Genomic DNA, 20,430 nt, shown 5'->3' with positions numbered 1-20,430 from the left:
CCTAATTCACTGTCGCATATCTCAACTTTTACTACGTGGCTTTTCTGTTGTTTTTTTAAGTTTTGCCAAAATTGGTCTCCTTGAAAACTTAAAACTCTCTAAATTGTTCTGTTCTCCAGGATAAAAGAAACAAGTCATTGAAGGATAGTTCTTAAGGTCAAAATATCTCCAAAGTACTTTTTAGTGAACTTAATGATTTGTTTATTTAGTTAGCTCATGTCATTGCATTTTCCTTATGCCTTCCCCAGAGTACTGTTTTAAAGCAAGTTAGAGTTATGTCAGAGCTAGAAAGGCCCACTGTCATCATCTGGTGCAAAGTCCTCATTTTAGGATGAAGAAACTGAGGCCCAGGGAGAGGTCAAGAGATTTCCCCAAGGTTATGCCACTAACAGGAAGCTGAGTCTGAACTTGAACCCCAGTGATTCCCAGGCAGGAATCCTTTCCACTTCACTGAGTCCTTTAAAAATATAATGATCACTCGTGTGTGTGTGTGTGTGTGTGTGTGTATGTGTGTGTGTTGAGAACATTGAAGATCTACTCTCTTAATTATATGAGGTGATTGATGCATTAACTAGCCTTATTGAGATAACAATTTTGTTGTACGTATATATGAGTATCAAATCATTACATTGTATACTTTAAACATTCACAGTTATATGTCCATTATATCTCACTAACAATGGAAAAAATGTAATGATCAAATGTTTATTCCCTGTCACATAGGATAATTCATCTAATGTCTGATTGAAAATTATCATTTCATTTCTTATTCCAAACATGTAGGGAATGACACATGCAGGATAGCTGTATCAGAGAACTTTCAGTGGTTTTGTTGTTCAGTTACATATATTGTCACTTTCATTTTCTGTTTCTTGAAACTGGGAAACTTCAAATAAATGTAGAGTTAGTTTTCCTACTCCAAACTCCCTAAACCATCATTTTGAAATCAAATTACACAGCTTATGCTTAAAACATAAGGGCCAGATTCTGTCTTCAAATGCACCACCCACTCTCTAACAACAGAATTTGGCCCTAAAAACCCATTAACAAATATTGTCATTAAACTAAAGAGCTAATTACTTTGGATTCAGACAGAATGAACACATTCATAGGCCAACTGCAGCTGGTAGTAATAATGGTGAGACTAACCGTATGTGCACTGGAGATTTAAAGAACAAAGACATATTAACACTAATGTAACCAAACATACAAAATCATCCTCCAAATGGAGCAAACTGTTATAGTTAGAAAACTCTTGAAAGCATATTGGTATTATCTGATGCAAGAAATGAAGACTATTTCTAAGAAATTAATCATTTGAAATTAATAATTTGAAATTACCAGTGCTTAATAAAGAGCAAAACTTGAGAAATTTATTCTGTTGCAATATCCCACAAATGAAGAATTACATCTAAAAACCAGTTTGATCTAATAATAGCTATCACTCTCATATTCAAATCAGTTTAATACTTTAAGATGAAAAGTATGCTTGAAGGCTATTTTAAATAACTGTTAGTGAAACTACCTAATAGTTCTATAAAAGTGAATTAACCAGATAATTGAATATTTTCCAATCCCTTAAAAATATGTTGAAATTACATTAATAATACACACTTTAACCCTGGATGGTGCATTCAGTGGTTAGAGCACTGAGTCTAGACCCAAAGGGTCTCAGGTACAATTTTGGTCAAAGACATGTACCTGGGTTGCAAGTTCCCCGCCATGGCTGGGGCACATTGGGGAGGTAACCAATTGATGTGGCTCTCTCACATTGATGTTTCTCTCTCTCTCTTCTCTCTGCCTCCCCCCTCCCTTCCACTCTCTCTAAAATCAATGGAAAAAATATCCTCCAAAGTGAGGATTAACAAAATAATAATCATACATACATACTTTAGAAAAAGTTTTATAAACCCTGAACACTAATAAAAATCAACCATAGTTTCATCAATGGAGCATAACCATTAATAATAATTTGGTGTTTATTCCTTCAATTTTTCTTCCTGTGCTTCTGTAGCTTTTTAAATATGGTTTTATAACTTGTTTTCATATACAGTATATTATGAGCATTTCCCATGTCAATAATTATACTTTTTGTACATAAATTTTAATTACTTCCCAGCTTCTTAAATTGAGAATAATAAACACATTTTAATCTTTTAGGCTATCTCACAAATGTCATTATTATAGTTTCATAATAACACTAATACTCCCTAGAGGTTCTTACATATTTAAATCTCTTTTCTCCCTACTGAATGGTCCCAGATGGCTCTACTGTTCAGAAGCTGCATATTACTTTTAACCCTATTTCCCCCTCAATCTCAGGTTTCCAGAAAAAGCTGGCCCAGCCTGAAATACACCTACATTTTCTGTTTTCCTTTCTTAATTAATGACATGGAAGATGATCTACTGATTACTAAAAAAAGCAAAAGCAAAAAAGAAAGAACAGAACAGAAGCTTCTATGTTTTTCCTGAAATTGAAATAATACAGATTTGTACTAATTTAAGTCTAATTTGGAAACTTAATTGAATCACACACTTGTGTACTACATACTTGAGGATTTTATGATATTGTGTAGTACATATTTTAGGGTTTATTATCAGGTATGGCAATCTTACTATTAAGAACAATTCTGACAACAAATATATGTGAAAATTTATTATTATAGTTGACCCAATTATGTAAATCTCTAATTTTGATTACTTGAAAAAGCGCTCTCTTATTTTATGCATATGACTATATTAATTTAAATTGTTGAATAGCTAATATGTGTAGCTAACTGGCACTATAAGAATATGCTTTTTTTAATTAAGGGTTTACTTTTACCTTTTGATATTTTATGAACAAAAAATTCTACACAGTATGAACAAGACTGATAAGGAGAGAAGAAAATGTCTATAAGCCAGATATTCAATCAAAGGAGTTTAATTAAAAACTTTACTTTTTACTATAAAAATAATATCATATTGTAGTTGTAAGGAATCATCACAATTTAAGATCTGAATATGTCCCTACTAATCACTTCTTTAACTGGAATTAAAAAAAGCAAACATTTTATAAACTTAAAATTGAAAATAATAAAAACAGAGGTGCTAAATGAGATATAAAAAACAGAAATACAAATGTGTGATACTCAATAAATGTTCCTATAGCCTGTTATAAATATACCACCTGATTGATAAGTTTTTATCTGCAAAGGAAGAGTAGCTAACTATGTATTAAGCAGATCTGTTCTTTAAAATCTATGGCTGAGTTTTCAATATGCAGAGGAAAAAACCCCTCAAAAATGTAGAAATGCTTAGCCAACCCTGGCAAGAACTCATTATTTTCAACGTGTAGTTATTTCTTGGAATTTGATCAATAGCCATAAACATCTGCATAAATCACAACATTACAGAGAACAGAGAAACAAGAAGAGAGCAGTGGCAGGACTGTCACTCTGAGAGAGAAATGGGGACACCTGGGAATGAGCTCATTGTAGTGAACCTTTAAAAGTAAGAATTCAATTTGAAGGGGTCATAAAGGAAGCACTTATTTAGCCCCTCTGTGCTAAAAGCACTCCTTTCTTATTTATTCTTGTGACTGAAAGAAACAACATAAAACCCCATTTAATATAACTCACTGTTTCTCACAAGCTCCAGACCCACCCTCATCAGGATCATGTGCGGGTGGGTAACTGTAAAAATGCAGATTGCTGGGCTACCTCCCAGACCTGGTGAATCTCTCTGTGAAATGTGCCCAGGAGTCAGCATGTTAAGGGCCTCCCCCTACCCCCATGTGACTCTTATGCACATTTAAATTTGAGGACCAAAATAGTATCTTATAACTACTTTGTTCAAAACCAATGATCAGATACCGAGATCACCACTGTGCCTTGCTTGTATATACATGTACATGACATATAACAACTTTTAAACTTTGTATTTTATTTCCCTTTTTTGTTGTGGAACTATACATAGCTAGCTATTTTCTTATAGTTCATAACTTTCACTTTTGTGTATTTTATTAACATATATTAAATATCACTTTTGATGTAACTAAGCGTTACATAAGAATGTGAGTCACTTCCAAACATCACTTACCTTAAAATCCTATGCTTATTCAGAAGGTTCTGAACATATATGGTGGAAATTTTCAAGAAGAAGATATGAAGTGGGCCCTCTTTGTAATTTCCGAATGTTTCAAGGCTGGAGAAGGAGACTCCTTAGGTGGACCCCAGAAATGCCATTGAGAAGGGAAGACAATGCTGAGGCCTCTGGGCACCTGGTTATCTCTGAACAGAACAGAAAAACAAGTAGTTGGTTACCTGAAATTCGGAGTCTCTGTTGTAGAGGTTATTTTCAGTAAACGAGCAGTGTTACTAAATTTAAACTTGGCCTGGGCTTGCTGCTGCCTGATTTAGCAGTTGTCATTTAAAATTTCATGTCATTGTGAAGTCAGAATTACACGATGCTGCTGCCTGCAGAAGATTCAGGTTGAATTCATATTGCTTTAATTGACTATTTTTTCCCCAAACATTGCATCCAGCGATGTAATTACTAATTTTTTTTTTTTTGATATGCAGGTGCTACATTTTGGTGCTGAATTCCTAAGTCAAGGTTGATGAGATCTCTTGGAAATATATTCTTACAGGAGACTATCATACCCCATAAAAAGATAAAACATAATACCTTTCCTAAATCCCCATGGAATCATCAGCTACTTTTGCTATATTTTCTTTCACTTGGGTAATGCTTGCCAAGGTAATTAGACACAAATGAAAATAATATCCTTTCCAGTCAATATGTTGCTTACTCAGAGAAACCGAAATTCTAGCATCTTTGCTGAAGAAGTTAAGCAGACTTGGCTAATGGAAAAAAAGAATAAAATACCTATTTTTAAAATTGGTGATCAGTCATGCAAATATTCTCCTAAGTGGTAGAAGAAGCAACACATACAGATAAATACAAATTCAAACACAAGACAGCAAGTGTCATACACATGCAAGCACAGAGTACACTGTGAAACAACAGGTTTTTATGGAAGACCCTACTGCTTGGCTGCCTCAAAAATATTCTCAACTTTCTTCTTTTTTGATATGTCTCACAAATAAAGAAAAGGAAATCAAATGTCCACTCTCCCAGTGTTCCTTTCTTCTTATAGTTTATGGACCAGAATGGGGTTACATGAGTAGTCCTGTTTGGGTTGGTATTTCTGTAACCGGCAACCAAAAAAAAATCTTTGTAATTTATTTATTTACTTTTATTGTGTATCTCCTATTTCATTCATTTCTACTTCTCTTTGTTCTTAAGTCTACCTTTTTGTCATGATCGGGCCCTATTCCCTATGTACCTTTCCAGGCTCATGTCCCTAGAATAAAGTGACCATTTCTCTCTCTTTTTAAAAACGTATTTTATTATTGAGAGGATTACAGATGTCCCCCACTTACCCCTTTTGCCCCCCTCAAACTATTTCTCTTTTTAAATACCTTCATTTAAAATATATTTCTATTGATTTCAGAGAGAAAGGGAGATGGAAAGAAATAGAAACATCAATGATGAGAGAGAATCATTGATCAGCTGCTTCCTGCATGCCCCACACTGGGGATCGAGCCTGCGATCCGGGCCTGTGCCCTAACCAGAATGGAACTGCGACCTCCTGGTTCATAGATTGATGCTCAACCACTGAGCCATGCTGACCGGGCATCCCTCATTTTTTAAATAGCAGAATGCTTAGCACATAGTGGGTATTCAATAAATATTTGTTAAATGAATGTATAATTCCCTTTTAACAACTCTTGAACATAAACCATTTTGTATTTTTATTTTTCCTGTATACTTTATTTTCTGAATTACTTATAAGTCCACCTAAGGCAAAGAAATATCATATTTCTTTGTACCCTGTAGCAGGATGCTATGTATGTAGTAGGGGTCCAAAAGGCACTCAATTGTACTGATACTGACATTTCTAATTTGGTTTGTTTTTGAAGGTGGAAGTTCATTCTCTCTCACAATAGAGTAAGTTATCACTTACCTATAAGGTTAAATAAGCAAGGGGAAATATATTATTATGCTGTCAAAAAATGGAAGTTAAAAATAGGAAACTTGTTTATGATCACAATTCTATAGAATTTGCACTTAGTTATACAGGAGCTGTTCTGTATGACATGAAGAATTTTCAGATAGGCCTTGAGTTATGAGGACAAACAAACAGTGTTTGTTTTTTTACTGTCATATTTACAAATATTTTATATTTCTCTTTAGAAATCTTTTCTCTTTGAAACATATAAGCAAAAATTCAATACTTTAAATCATTAACAGTTGACATTTTTTTGAGTAGAAACTGATTATTTTGAAAAATAGTTACCTCAAGTACAAACTAATCCCTAGTTATTGGATAGTTACCTGAAAAGGGCAAGAAGAACTTCAGAAAGTCAAAGGTAGGCATGGAATTTTAGCCTATGCTATATACTGACGTTACCCAAAATAAAAGAAATATTTCTTAGAATAGCCTAAAATAAGAACATATGCTGGAAGCCTAAAAGCAATGAAGCAGTGGGACTGTGAGAGCACGGGGCAAACCTGGAGGACACAGGGATACATTTCACAGTCGCTTCGGACTGCGTTACTGTAGCCAGATGTTTCCCAAGTTGGAGAATGGGAGAATTATGATAGAAGGAATCTAGAAGGAAGAGAGGCCAGGAAATGTAAGAGTAGACAATACAGATTCTGTGCCTGAATAAACGTCTTGAGCAGGTTTAACCTTTTACTTAAAAAGTAGTTGAAGTTTGCCTAAGGCATATTTATAGAAGAGATCATTGAATTTGGGTTTCTATAGGCCTGTTGTTCCATTATAAATGTGTCTTAGCTTTCTCAGGGTATTTAATCTGTTAGGAAGTTTCTAAAATTTAAAAAGATAAAGAAAAGGAAAGGAAAGAAATGAAAAAAAGGAACCCCACTACAGGAAATGTATTTCAAGAATGACCATGAATGGTTGTGTTAAAAATCAGAGAGTAAGCTATTTTATAATTAGAGTTTTAAACGGTATTTTAGACAACTAGTGATTTGTGATTTAATCTTCAACTGCTTTTCAAGCAAAATAAGAAATCCCACCAGGGTATAGTCCTTATTTCTTTTGTCCCCCAGTACTTAAGCTCCAAGGAATAGCCTGAAGTAGACTGTTTGCTTTGTTCCCCTTAATATAAGTAAAAAATAAGCTTGACTGCATGGTGGAAGGCCAGATTATTATGCTGTGTCTCCATTCATGCTTCTTTTCTGTTATAAGGGGAAAAATGATTTTCAGGTGTCTATTTTACTTGCCAATTTTTTCCATTTTGTTTGTTAATATTTGAATCTATTGACAAGATTGTGTTTGCCTCTTTTTAATAAAATTGACTCATGTTCTGTAAATACAGTTCAAACCTTTTGTATTTATTTAAAAATGGATTTTTAAAGTTAAGAGTATGGCCTAGCCAGCATGGCTCAGTGGTTGAGTATCGACCTATGGGTTAGATGCCACTTTACCTAGCCCCAGTTTGGAACAATTTTCATAACAGTCCAGTACTAATATCTTTTGTTTAGTTTGGACTCTTTGAACTTTCCCTTGATAACATTAACAGAAGGAATCATGCTTCATAAATTTTTATGTCATATAGATTGAGAAAAAGTAAACATGATGCTATGCAGTAGTATAAATTAATGTATGAATTTCCTACAGTTCTCAGGATAGTTGACCTTGCCTTTCACCAAAAATAAGTTAGTGTTTGATTGTTGTGAAGAGTTTTTGAAACATATTTATAACTTGTCATTTTGTATGAATCAAGAAAATATCTCATATCATTTTAGCATAGGTAGGCCTATTATTAAAGTCATCATATAAAGTATGTGTAACTCATTTCCTGAGAAACATTCTGAGAAAACAGCATTGATAACATTGGGCCCATTGTTAACAGTGTGGAAGATAGAGAAAGTTAAACATTTCCCATTCTTTGACATCTATCTTTTCTATACGTGTATGTCTGTTGAACCCATCAAAGTCTAAAATATTTCAATTCAGCATAAAATTGCAGTACCGATTGTTATGTGGCATATATTTTATCTTGTGGAGAGATGGAAAGTGTATCTAAATGCATCATGCCTGTGCTCAGAAGTAATGCAAATCTTCTGTCTTGCCAGTGCCAGAAATAAATGAAAACGATAGTAGATAAAAGCTAGAAACATTTTTCTCTTTTGCACTCACGCAAAATTTTGTATGTAGTGATCATCATCATGCCTTAAGCATCCTTGGTGAGCCAAACATTGTACTGTGGATAGAATGTTGAAGGGATAGCTCCTACCTTCAACTCTTATTAATCAAAATAAAATAAAATACAGTTTAAAGTAGTTGGGAATAAAGATTTAACTAAGAAAAACCTCATTAAGTACAAAGATATGCTATGATTTATAAAGAGAACTATATTCATTTACACAATTTTTCAAACTATGACAAGTCTCCAATAAGGACTTAGTTACCTAATTAGATAGTTGAATTGTGTGTCTATGTTTATAAGTGGGTGTTATGTAAATTGTGTATGATTTGTACTAATTATCACCATAGTACAAAGAATAGAGAAATTCATGTTTTAATGATCAGTTTTTGTAAAGACCTGAAAAAACATGCCCATACCAAAACCCAGGCTTTCCAATGGCCTGAGATAAATAATTTCTCCCTAAATGGTTTTTAGTTTGTCTATCCATATGAAAAGAGGTAGGACCAAATCAGGAGTCTTTAAACCTTGGCTGTACTTTAGAATATACCTGGGTTTTAAAAACTGCCCATGCCCAGGCCCACCTCCAAGATGCTGGTTTAATTAGTGTGGGGTTGGAGCCTCAGAAGTTACCCAGGTATGAGAACATGCAGCCTGAGTTGAGAATCACTGACTATATATCCTCCTAGCACCTTTGGTGCCTAAGGGTCTATGATTCTGGAATTTATAGGAAAAGTCCCTTTAATTCTCTTCTCTCTCTCTCTCTTTCTCCTCCACACACACCAATGTTTGTTTATTAATCTGGACTCTCATTTCTAGTCTGATGGTAGTTTTCTACATTCGTGAGGTCCTGATTTTCAACTAAAATGAGAACAGTGACACCCTGCATGCAAATCAGATAAATTATTAATTAACAGGGAGGGTAGGAAGAGGGAAGAGCAGCAGAGAAACAAAATATAAGCACCGCCAACATATAAGCTTTCTAAGGGCAGTATTGTATCTGTCTGCTCATCAACATTTAATAAAAATGTTACGAGGTGCTATTTACATATAGAATTTGAGAATTATAAGCTTTTCACTATTCCTCTACTTTCAACATATTTTAGCAACTGCAAAATGATAATCATGATAGTGGAAATAAAGTTCATTGCTACAAAAGTGTTGAGGGTTGGTCTAATTATAAAGGAGACAAATCTATTTCTTTGAAGAAGATGCTTGATGATTACTTATTGAATGAATGAAATTCTCCCGTGTCCTAAATGTAGCCTTGTGTTTATCTGATGGTTGGGAATGGTCTTTCCTAGGAAAATATGAATGGTTTTTGCTTTGCTAAAGGAAGATCCTGAGTAGCTCTGGCACGAATCTTGAAACTGGAATAGGGTTTCGTTGGGAGGGAGGGATGTACAGCGTAAGTAATAAGCAAGTTAAGATTGGAACTCCATCTCCTCTCTTTGATACTTCTCTGTTCAGGCCACAGGTAAGAGGCTAAAGTTAGGGTTTAGAACTAGGAGATGAGAACTGTGGCCTTATTTTGTTCCCTGTGTTTAGCTCTGGCCTCTGTTTCTGCAGTTGGTAGGCCTTCTGATCTTTGAGTTATGGCAGCAGGGACAGAATGCTAATGGCTGTTTCTGAAAGTCTGCCTAATTCTAAGATCATTTTTTAGATTGAAGGGGCTTACTATCCATAAAAAGGTAAACCCATAGTCACTCAAATTTGTTTCATGAGATAACGCTCATTCATTATTCATCCAGTAAATATTTATGGTGTGCCTTTTTGTTTGAAGCCCTGGGCATATAAAGATTCTTAAGATAATTTGCAACCACCCAGCTTATTCAATGATTTCAGTTTAAACTGTTTTAAGTCAATCCTTAAGATTTTACACACACACACACACACACACACACACACACACCCTTGCTCTCAATTCCATCAGCAATTTTTAATTCTTTACCAAGTGACTTTATGAGTTGTTCAGTGGAGCCTGTTCCTTTTCACAGGACCATGCTCCATGCCCGAGTTAAAGATGATGTTTCTGGTGCCGACCTCCCCCTTCTTTAACTCTGATGAAAGCCCCTGCCCACTTCCTGACCTGGGGGAGGGGAGGCTTTTGACCTCACAATGTTCATCCTATTACAATTGCCTTTCTTTCATTCATAAAGTATTAATTTGCCACTAGTTTACTACTGCTTGACTCTTATCAATTTATTTTAAATCCCCATCTGAAAATATCTTGATGAAAGGAAATGACCCAAAATATTTCAGTGTTAAAAGCAAGAATGTCAAATGTGGAAGTGGGGAGAGATGTCTCATGGACGTCTGCTGGTGATGAAAAGTATTATTTGGAATGATTGAAATGATACTTTGTCACTAAGCACAAGACTGATATTGCTGTTCTGATTTAAGTCCTCATGAAAAACTGGAGTAGAAGCACAAATATACTTTTGTAATTTAAATAGTAAAAAAGCCCACCATGTAATCTGGACTCTCTTCTCTATGTAATTATAGTCATTTCCTAAAGTGTTTGGGATGAAAACATGGAGCATAACTGTAGTTTTCAGTAATATCATATGAAATCAGCATCTCAGAGCTAAGAATCCTGTTTTCTCTACTATATCACCCCAAACTACATAAACTCTGCCAGTGGGAGGAAAGTATTGATTACACAGGTGTTGAAAGCCAGAGGTGCTCTGGGTTCCCTGGAAGTGTTATTCCACGTGCCATCACTGGGCCCTGCCCTGTCATCAGAGGAACAAGGAAGCATGCGGGCATTTGTCCAAAGTGGTTTTATAACCGTGGGTTCCACAATCAAAGCCATGAATCACCACTGACAAGGCTTGCAATAACCAGAACAGGATTAAAACAGAGAAAAGAAATCATGAGGTAATTCACAGGATTTCAAACAAACCACTTTCCATTCTATAAGCTATGCCTAAATATTTGAAGAAACATCAGATTTTCTTAGACTACAAAGAAAACATCTCTCTATATTCCTGCCAGGATGCTTATCTTCAATTTATGCAGTTAATATTTGCTTTCTAAAATTACCCTCTTTGATAAACCTCGTTTGGACAGTTTAGTGTGGAAAAGTCCAAACTTTCCTTTAGGCAGTGATGACCTTAATCAGGTCAATAATAGACACTGTCAATGTCCCTCCCTGCCCTTTTCTCCATTTTCTGCTTCTGTTATTCCTTCTACTACTTCTAAAACAATATTTTCCCTTTTATCTACTTTTATTATGCATTCTCTATACAACCACCCAGAGTTTTGTGTTGTTGTTTTTTTTAAATTTTTTAAAAAGCAGATAAGCCCTGGGAAAGACAACTTTCCATTCAAATATTCTATCATGAAAGATCCTGGGCTCTTATTAGAAAAAGTCATAATGTGGAAATCTATCCACCTAGTAATAAGATCTCAGGTAATATTCCTTTACTATATTGATTTTGCAAAAGCAACCGTTTTGTTGCCAGACTTTGGAGCTCAGTGATAGCTCTCCATATTTGATTTTGAAACGGCATGTTGAAATGTTGCCAATTAAACTAGGCTGGAAAGATTGCAAGGGGGTGTGTAATAGAGAACTCCTAGAACAAGGAGAGGAGTTGCTGCACAGTGAGTGGCATGACAAGATCCAAGATTCATTGTATCGTCACAACAATTTCCCCCCAAAAGTCGGTTAAAAGTGAATGCCTTAGAAAGATCTATAATGAGCACACTATTTAAATTAATTTTTATTTAGATTGCATTGAAAGAATGAGTGAATGAATAAATGAAGGAATGAAAGAACAAATGAATGAATGAAAGGTGCACACATCTACAGCTGACACTACCAGAATGAACAATATCTAACTTTTCATAGGATGACACTTAAGAAAAATAGGTCAATGGGTGCAGTAGACTTTATCAATATCTCTGTGGCTTCACCTCTTCCAGCATCCATTACCCTTTGTAATTTGTTGTGATAAAGAAGTGGAATGTCTTTCCCTCCTCCCTTTCTTTGAGTTTCATCATCTGATTTGTTTTGGTCAATGAAACATTAGAGAGCATGATGTGACTAAGGCTTGAGCAGTGCTTGCACTATTGAGTTTGCTCTCCATCACTTCTGCTATTGTCATGAGAATTTACCCAGACAGGAAGAGGAGGGGAGATATGTAGAACAGAAGTTTGTGCAGCCAAGCTTAATCCCCAGCTGGCCCCAGCCATATGAGCACACAGCTGAGATAATTACAGCCCCCCAGCCCACTGCAGCCTAGATCAGCCAACCCCAAAGATCCAGACCTGTGAGCTAGATATATGGTTATTACTGCCTGCTGCTGAGACTTTGTGGTTGTTTGTTATCCAGCCTTTTCTTGAAATATCTAACTGATATAGACATGTAATCTTCAGAACTGAGCTTTGGCTTTTTAATGGGACAATTCACATTGGAGATCTTACAGCCACACTTAAAATGACACTCTCTCTAACCTTAGTTAAAAATATTTGGCCATAAGACAAGTAGGAGAACTAGAGAAGACATTCTATCTGGAGCTGGACAAATTCATCCTAGAAGTATACCGCATTAGTTATCATGAGGAGTTTTGAGGCAAGCATCAGCAGGAATGCTAAGACTTAATTGGAATTGAGTAGCATAGCATGATTCTTATTTTTTAAAGCAAGTGGTAGATTTGTTACAAAAGGTCCTTCCGATGAATGCTCTTTTGTTGGTGTTGAAAAGCTGTTAATATGTGAGTACTTCCAGCTTTGTCTTATCCCACCGCTTGCTGAAAATGGTACTGGGCTTTGTCCACTCGAGTCATCCCCTACTCTGCCTTCAACACGCTCCTGGAAGGGTCCTCCTACTGTTTTATGGGTGCGTTGGGCTTTTTGATGCTGAATAAAAATGTTGAGAATGAGGGAGAACTGAATTATGGGTAGAAAAATTAAAGGGTAGGATTAGAGGAATAGCGCCCTTTTTTAAAAGACAGAAAAGCTGCACGAGGTCAGGGATGGGGGAACCTTTTGTTTAAACTAAGAGGACTCAGAGAAAGGGAGGCTGTTAGGGATAGAAAAGGACAGATCTTAGCAAAGGGTCCTGCAGGTTTTGTTGTTTCAATTCTCTTTTACATGATTTGAAAAACGCAGGTGGAGAACCGGAGTTAATTAATTAATTACTTAAAAAAATAATAATACAACCTTCCTGAGACTCACTTCTGTGGGTCACAGCCTCTGTCAGTGACGATCTTGCACAAAAAGTTTACTATGGAATGGTGTCACAGAGTGGGGAAAACATGTAGATATACAGTGATATTCAGTTCCCATATCACTTATTAGATGCATAATTAGACAGTTACTAAACCATCCCAAGTTGATTTATACCATGGAGAAAATAATATATATTCATAGGTTGTTCTCAGGACTAAGAAGGCAGTAAATATTAAAATACCTGGCACATCGTTCAGACATAAATGTTAGTTGAAATGCTGGTACACAGTATTTTCTTCACAAAAATTCAGTTTGGCCTACGGTCCATGTAAAATTTGACCTGTACCCCCAAGCTGTGCTCCAGTCAGAAGCAGTGGCTAACTGGGTAAGCAGCTGCTAATTGACAAAGCAAGCTCTTTGTTTTCTTTACAGTTTGTTACTTTTATGAAAGCCAAAGAAACTATGCTCCTTACCAGCCGTAATCGATGAGGAGCTCCCCAAGGTGGAGCACAGTCCAACGCTAGAAACTCAACAAATGAAGTGGCCACTTATGCGGACTCTTCAAATTAAATATTTGAAAGGTCACCTTATATGCTGTTCCATTACTATCCTAAATTACTTTGAGGAGAAGACAGCAGAGGTATACCCATGATCAAAGTAACGTCACATATTATTTTCAGTTGTGAAATGTGAAAACATGGGGTTACTGCACTGGGATTGACCATGGCCCGACAGAATTCTCGTTGTCACCAGCAATAGGACCAGTGAATCATAAGGTGACAGGTAGGTTTCAGATACTGTTCAGCCTGAAAGAGCTGAGGAGAACTGTACAGAAAAGGCACTGGAAATCTTGGGTTTGAAATTACAATACAAAACTGATAGCTGGTGCTATGTCGGCAGCATCTTGCCCATGGTTGCAAGGGATGCCTATAAGAATAAAATTAGATTAAGAAGATAAATGTGCTTTTCTAAAAATTAGAACACAACCAAGACAGCATCATGCTTCTGTCTTTGAAAAATGAGGGTTGAGAGAGAATGGGAAGTAAGGTGTGACCCAGCCCATAGCTTTGAAACAGGCATGGATTAAAAAAATCCACCTGGTTCTTCTCATGGACTTGTGAATAATGCTCAACATTAAATGGCAAGCGAGGATCATCATCGACAACAATGTCTTGGTACGCAGCCAGCCTGCTAGCACAGATCGCCTCACTGGAGCTCCACAGGTGAGGAGGAGAGATGACAACAGGGTAACTGCGCAGATGTGGTTTGGAGGGCTGGTGTGGGGACAGCCACACGCTGAGAGAACAGATAGTCCTGCAAGGACACTGAAGCACAGTTTCAAGGTTCGTCATGGGGAGCCCTGGACACTGAAGCAAGGACACCTGATAGATTGCCCTGGCACAGAGCAGTCAGCGAGAGTGGCCTCGTTTCCAAGGCAAATGTAAGCAAACCTGGTACGAGCAGCAGTGAAAGCCACACACATGCAAGTCAATCATTATGCACATACGTTGGGAAGGAAAGCTGCATATATGTGATGTCCAAACCAGGTTAGTTATGCTACAGCCAGATTTAGTGTGTGCTTTGTACTAATATAAAAGTCAAAGTTTTGTGGAAAGGGCCCAGGCAAGATATTTCAGTCAAGTCTCATGACCCCCTAGAAGCGGCTGCTTATATACCGGGGTGGGCAAAAGAAGGTTTAGAGTTGTGAGTATGCAAAACACAGTTTATTCCTGTAGTATTATTTATTGATTATTGTTTCATTCCCCATACAAACAACTGTAAACCTACTTTTGTCCCACCCTGTCATGTAGCAGCATGCACATTCAGGCCTTGTATGTAGGAATTTAGAAAATAGAAGAAGGAATTTTACAAAGTGACCTAGCCTGGGAATTCTCTTTGGCTATCACCAGCGTCCAGCAGTCTGTATGCTGGTATGTGTGCTGTATTCTATTCTCTGTTAATAAAATCTATAATAATAAAAGGGTAATATGCTAATTAGACTGGACAGCCAAACGACCTTCCGGATGAAGCCAGAGCGGCGAGGACTGAGCCCCTTGCATGGTTTTCGTGCATCGGGCCTCTAGTATCTTGATATTATTTTGTAGGAAGAGTGCTTGTCCAGCATTGAATTATGTCCATGATTCCTGGTAAAGGGAACTTAATTACCCAAGGGAATTATTGAACATTTGCAGGTGTGGCCTGAGCCACAGAAGTTTTGCAATTTGTCAGATTTCATCTCTGCTCAAGTCACAGTGTATTTTGTGAGGATCTAACGTGAGAATAGTCATAGCCAAGATTTGTAATCCATCGAGCACTATATGCACATATTGCAAACATTAAAGTATAACCAAGAGGGCTTCAACAACAATGTTCAAAGCAGACCTACTACAATTTGCTCTTCTACTTATGTCAGCTTTAGTAGACAATAAAATAGTCTGTCTGCCAGTCACTGAAGCTAAGGGAAATTAAAAGTGGCTTTCATGATAGCTTAAGCAGCATTTATACAGCAGAGCTTCTATTAAGAGATAAAGGAACAAACTTCCCTCCTCCTGTTGACTTAAGAGTCCTGGGAGAGCTATCTTCCCACCCAGTAACACGTATTATACTGGCTGGTTTGTTTAGACTTTATACCTTCTGAATGTAAGGCTGGGCATTATTTACCAATTAGTAGTCACTGAAAAGAACATAGGTTGTGTGTCCTGCTCTACTCACATACCAGGAGCACCTTCAAAGAGAAACTGTTGTCTTATTCATACAGACGAAAACCCCAAGCAAAATGAAAAAGAAAAATAACAAAAAACCAACAACAGCTTTGAATTAAAAAGTAAACCTTAATCTTCTACCATGACCTGGTTTCATTCACTGTGGTAAAGGAAATAAAAATCATAATACATTAAACAGGTGTTTGTGTAATTTATGCTTTTTAAATGTTCTTTTCTTTTTAATCAGAGTTCCTAACTAAAATAAAGCCATTTTCATATATCTCTTCCTTAATTTTGTTTCCTTTGCCTTTGTCGTGAAATTGGTAATTCACTTTGGGTTATTATTTCTCATCTTTGCAAGTACCCTTCTGTGGTTAACCCACCCTCTACTGTTCTTAGTCTTGTTGCTGCACAGTAGTTCCTCAGTCTTCATGAATGTAACACAAGGGACCACAGGGAAAGTGCTCTGTAATTTTTCATTTGAATGGGTGGTACCAGCCACTCAGGCAGTGAGAGAGTTTACTCAATGGCCACCACTATATAAGACTATTTTCTACTTATTCGTTAGTGTACCTTTATGAGAAATGAGAGACAAAGATAAACCCAGAATGAGAGCTAAACTTAAGAAGAGTAGAAAATTTGCCCTGGCTGCTATGGCTCAGTGGTAGAGTGTCATCCCTCAGATGAAAGTGTCTGGGGTCAAGGTCATGTACCCGGGTTGCAGGTTCGTTCCCAGCCCTGTATGGGAGCATGCGAGAAACAACCAATCCATGTCTCTCTCTATCCTCTTCTTTCCTCTCTTCTCCTCTTCCTCCTTTCTACTCTCTCTAAAAATCAATGGAAAAAATATCCTCGGGTGATATATTTAACAACAGAAAAGTAGAAAATTAACTTGAGGTCTGAGTCTATCTGAGAAACAAAGGTAATTGACAGAAATGTGACTTTCAAGAAAGCACCAGAGTTTCTACAAGCAGTTTATAATCCACACATTTGGCGATACCAACATACCAGGACATATTTTGAAAAGGCACCACTGTCTCATGCTTAAGAGTTTGATAGTTAAAAATAAAGATACTCCTTGGGGTTAAGCACTTTGCTAGTCATTAATCAGTTCTCCCAGTGCCCTTGGACACTCCTACATCTACATTTGCATTTCTACCCTTTACTTAACAGATGCATTTTTTTTTTTCCTATTCTGTATACTGTATAGCTCAGTCTATGGGAGCATGAATAACAATGAGCAGAGTAAGAAACTTTAATTTTAGTTTTTGATATTGAGGTCAACAGTAAAATTATTTTTCTAACTGATTGAAAGCCCTGACTTGTTTTATTAGTAAATAATAATATATGAAATATTCACTATGGGATACACCAAGTATTTATTCATATAGATCGTGATCTTTTTTGGAACGAGACAGACAGCAAATAGTTGAAAATGGGAGAGCAAATAATCTTTGATTAGAATATAATATTATGAAGGATTGCTATAAATACTGTGTGTCTCTAAATAAGAAACAAGTACTAAGTTTGCCACAGAAAGTTCTGTTAGTTTTTCAAAATTCATCTAGAAAAATTTAGATATGTACCAGATAATCTAAAAGAAGAGTGTATGGTCACCAGATTGCTGTGCACTACGTCATTTGGTTGATGGTTCATTCATTCGGCAAATACTTATTAAATGCCTTCTGTATGGCAAGGCACTGCGTTAGGCTGCAGGGATAAACTAACAAGAAAACCAGACAAGATCTCTTCTTTCAAGAAGCAAATTTATCACTTACTTCACTTAGCATAATGCCTTTTAGGTCCATCCATGTTATCATCAATGGTAAGATTTCTTTTTCTGTGTCTGAATATTACATTGTATATGTGCACCACATGTTTTTTTTAACCATTTGTCTATTGATGGACACTTAGGTTGCTTCCCTATCTTGGCTATTGTAAATAATGCTGAAATGAATATAGAGATAAGGGTCCATATATTTTTTCAAATTAGTGTTTTGGATTTCTTTAGATAAATACTAAGAAGTGGAATTGCTGGGTCATAAGGTAATTCTATTTTTAATTGTTTGAGGAACTCCATATAGTTTTCCATAGTGGTGCACCAATCTGCATTCTCACCAAAAGTGCATGAGGGTTTCCTTCTCTCCACATCCTTACTAACACTTGTTCTTTGTGGATTTATTAGTGATATCCAGATAGTGAGATGATATTGTGGTTTTAATTTGCATTTCCTAATGATCAGTGATGTTGAGCATCTTTTCATATGTCTATTGGCCATCTGTATGTCCTCTTTGGAGAAGTATCTATTCAGGTCCTGTGCCCATTTTTTTTAGTTTTTGCTATGAATTGTATGAATTCTTTATAAGTTTTGGATATTAACCCCCTTTATGCTGAATCTAAAAAAATAATAAATGAACAAACAAAACAGAAACATAAATACAGAGAACAAACTGAGGGTTGTGATATGCTGGTTGAAAAAAGGTAAAGGGATTGAAAAGTACACATTAATAATTATAAAACAGTAACAGGAATATAAAGTACAGTATAAGGAATATAGTCAATAATAATGTAATAACTATATATGATGTCAGTTGGGTACTAGAATTACCAGTGGATCACTTAGTGAATTTTATAACTGTCTAACCACTATGCTGTACACCTGAAACTAATATCCTATTTAATAAAGAGGGAATATGCTAATTGACCATCACACCCTCACAAAGATGGCAGTGCCCACAGCCAATAAAGAGGGAATATGCTAATTGACTGCCATGCCCTCACAAAGATGGCGGCACCCACAGCCACAAGATGGTGGCGCCCAGTCCCCTCAGCCCTGCCTCACCCAGTCCCTGCAGCATTCAGCCTCATCCAGCTGGAGTCCCCCAGTCCCCTCAGCCCCACAGGGGAAGGCAGTTGGGGGTGATCAGGCCAGCAGGGGAGCAGTTAGGCATCAATCAGGTCAGCAGTGGAGCGGTTAGGGGGAAATCAGGCTGGCAGGCAGAAGTGGTTAGGGGCAATCAGGCAGGCAGGCAGGTGAGTGGTTAGGAGCCAGCAGTCCCAGATTGTGAGAGGAATGTCTGACTGCTGGTTTAGGCCCGATCCCTGTGGGACATCTGGCAGTCGGACATCCCCTGAGGGGTCCCAGATTGGAGATGGTGCAGGCTGGGCTGAGGGACACGCACCCCCATGCATGAATTTTGTGTTCCAGGCCTCTAGTATAATAATAAAAGCATAGTATGCTAATTAGGCTGGATGTCCTTCCAGATGTCCCTCCTTCCAGACAAAGCTGCAGTGGGTGGGGGCCAAGGCAGAGGCAGCAGAGACCCCCAGCCACGGTGGTGGCGGATGAGAGCCAGGGCCAAGGCCCTTGCATGGATTTTATGCATTGGGCCTCTAGTATAATATAATATTGAATCTCAAGTGTAATTGAAAAATAAAAAAATAATTTTAAAAACCCCAAATAAATACATAACAAAAAAAGAAACGAATGTCTAGTGATTCAGACAATTTGATAATTTTCAAAGAGGCAAATCTGTAAAAATATAAAGTTGCAATAACTGAAGTAAAAGTTAATAAGACTGTCCTTACTTCCGATGGTTTCAGTTAACACAATACAGTGCAAAGGAAGACTGCCTGTAGTATAGTATCAGCTATTTCAATCCCAAGCAGAAATGTTAGACTGAAGATATTTTTATTCCATCTTGTGTCTACCTGATTTATTTTTAAATTTTTTTTGTATATATGCCATGTGAGGAAATTTGTGATACTTTTGCTGGTCCCTGCTGACAACAAGAGTGCTACCTATCTTTCCAGAATCTTGTTAAGACTAGCTCCTTTAATCTATGAAATACGTGAAATAACTTCCTTGTGAGTCCCTCTTTTTGCTTCCCTACTTAAGAAGTGTATTACATACCAGACAAAGGCAACTTCTAGAAATTCATTGCCTTGTATCTATGCATTTTTAAAATTAATTTTCTTTTAGCACTAATTTTGTAATCAATAATTACCCTTTAGGCCCAGGGGAACCTCTGACATGTTTTTCTTATTCATCAACTATCTATTAGTTGTACTTTCATTGTATCAAAGAAAGTATTTTAGTTTACTTACCCATGCAGTCAAAGTTCAAGAAATCATTTGCTTGAGCGGCAGACAAGGAATGAAACAGAACAGGAATCCTTGGCACTGCTCAGATAAATTCCTATTGTTCTGCCCCTCGAAGCGCCTTTCTGGTGGCCAGGGTGAGGGTGAGGGTGAGGGCATTGTACTGTAGTGGATGTCCCCCTTCAGAGTGAAGCACCCTAAGAGTGTTGGCTGCTCTTGCCTGAAGAGAA

The 20,430-nt window shown here is 36.9% G+C and overlaps 1 protein-coding gene across 4 annotated transcripts in view; it reads right to left on the bottom strand.

Moving 5' to 3' along the window:
* HS3ST5 (heparan sulfate-glucosamine 3-sulfotransferase 5) overlaps positions 1-20,430 on the bottom strand; it is a 250,125-nt gene that overhangs the window by 143,920 nt on the left and 85,775 nt on the right. For all 4 annotated transcript variants that reach the window (XM_070419282.1, XM_070419279.1, XM_070419281.1 and 1 more), the window contains exon 2: positions 4,081-4,271. The gene's annotated coding sequence lies outside the window, so the exon portion shown is untranslated. The remainder of the gene's footprint in view (positions 1-4,080; positions 4,272-20,430) is intronic.

Source organism: Myotis yumanensis, unplaced genomic scaffold, assembly GCF_028538775.1.
Source record: "Myotis yumanensis isolate MYYU_CA2020_CCGP unplaced genomic scaffold, mMyoYum1.0.hap1 SCAF_6, whole genome shotgun sequence".
In the NCBI taxonomy this organism is placed as follows: domain Eukaryota; kingdom Metazoa; phylum Chordata; class Mammalia; order Chiroptera; family Vespertilionidae; genus Myotis; species Myotis yumanensis.
Note: the sequence above shows the minus strand (reverse complement) of the source record. Positions and strands in the feature narration are given on the sequence as shown.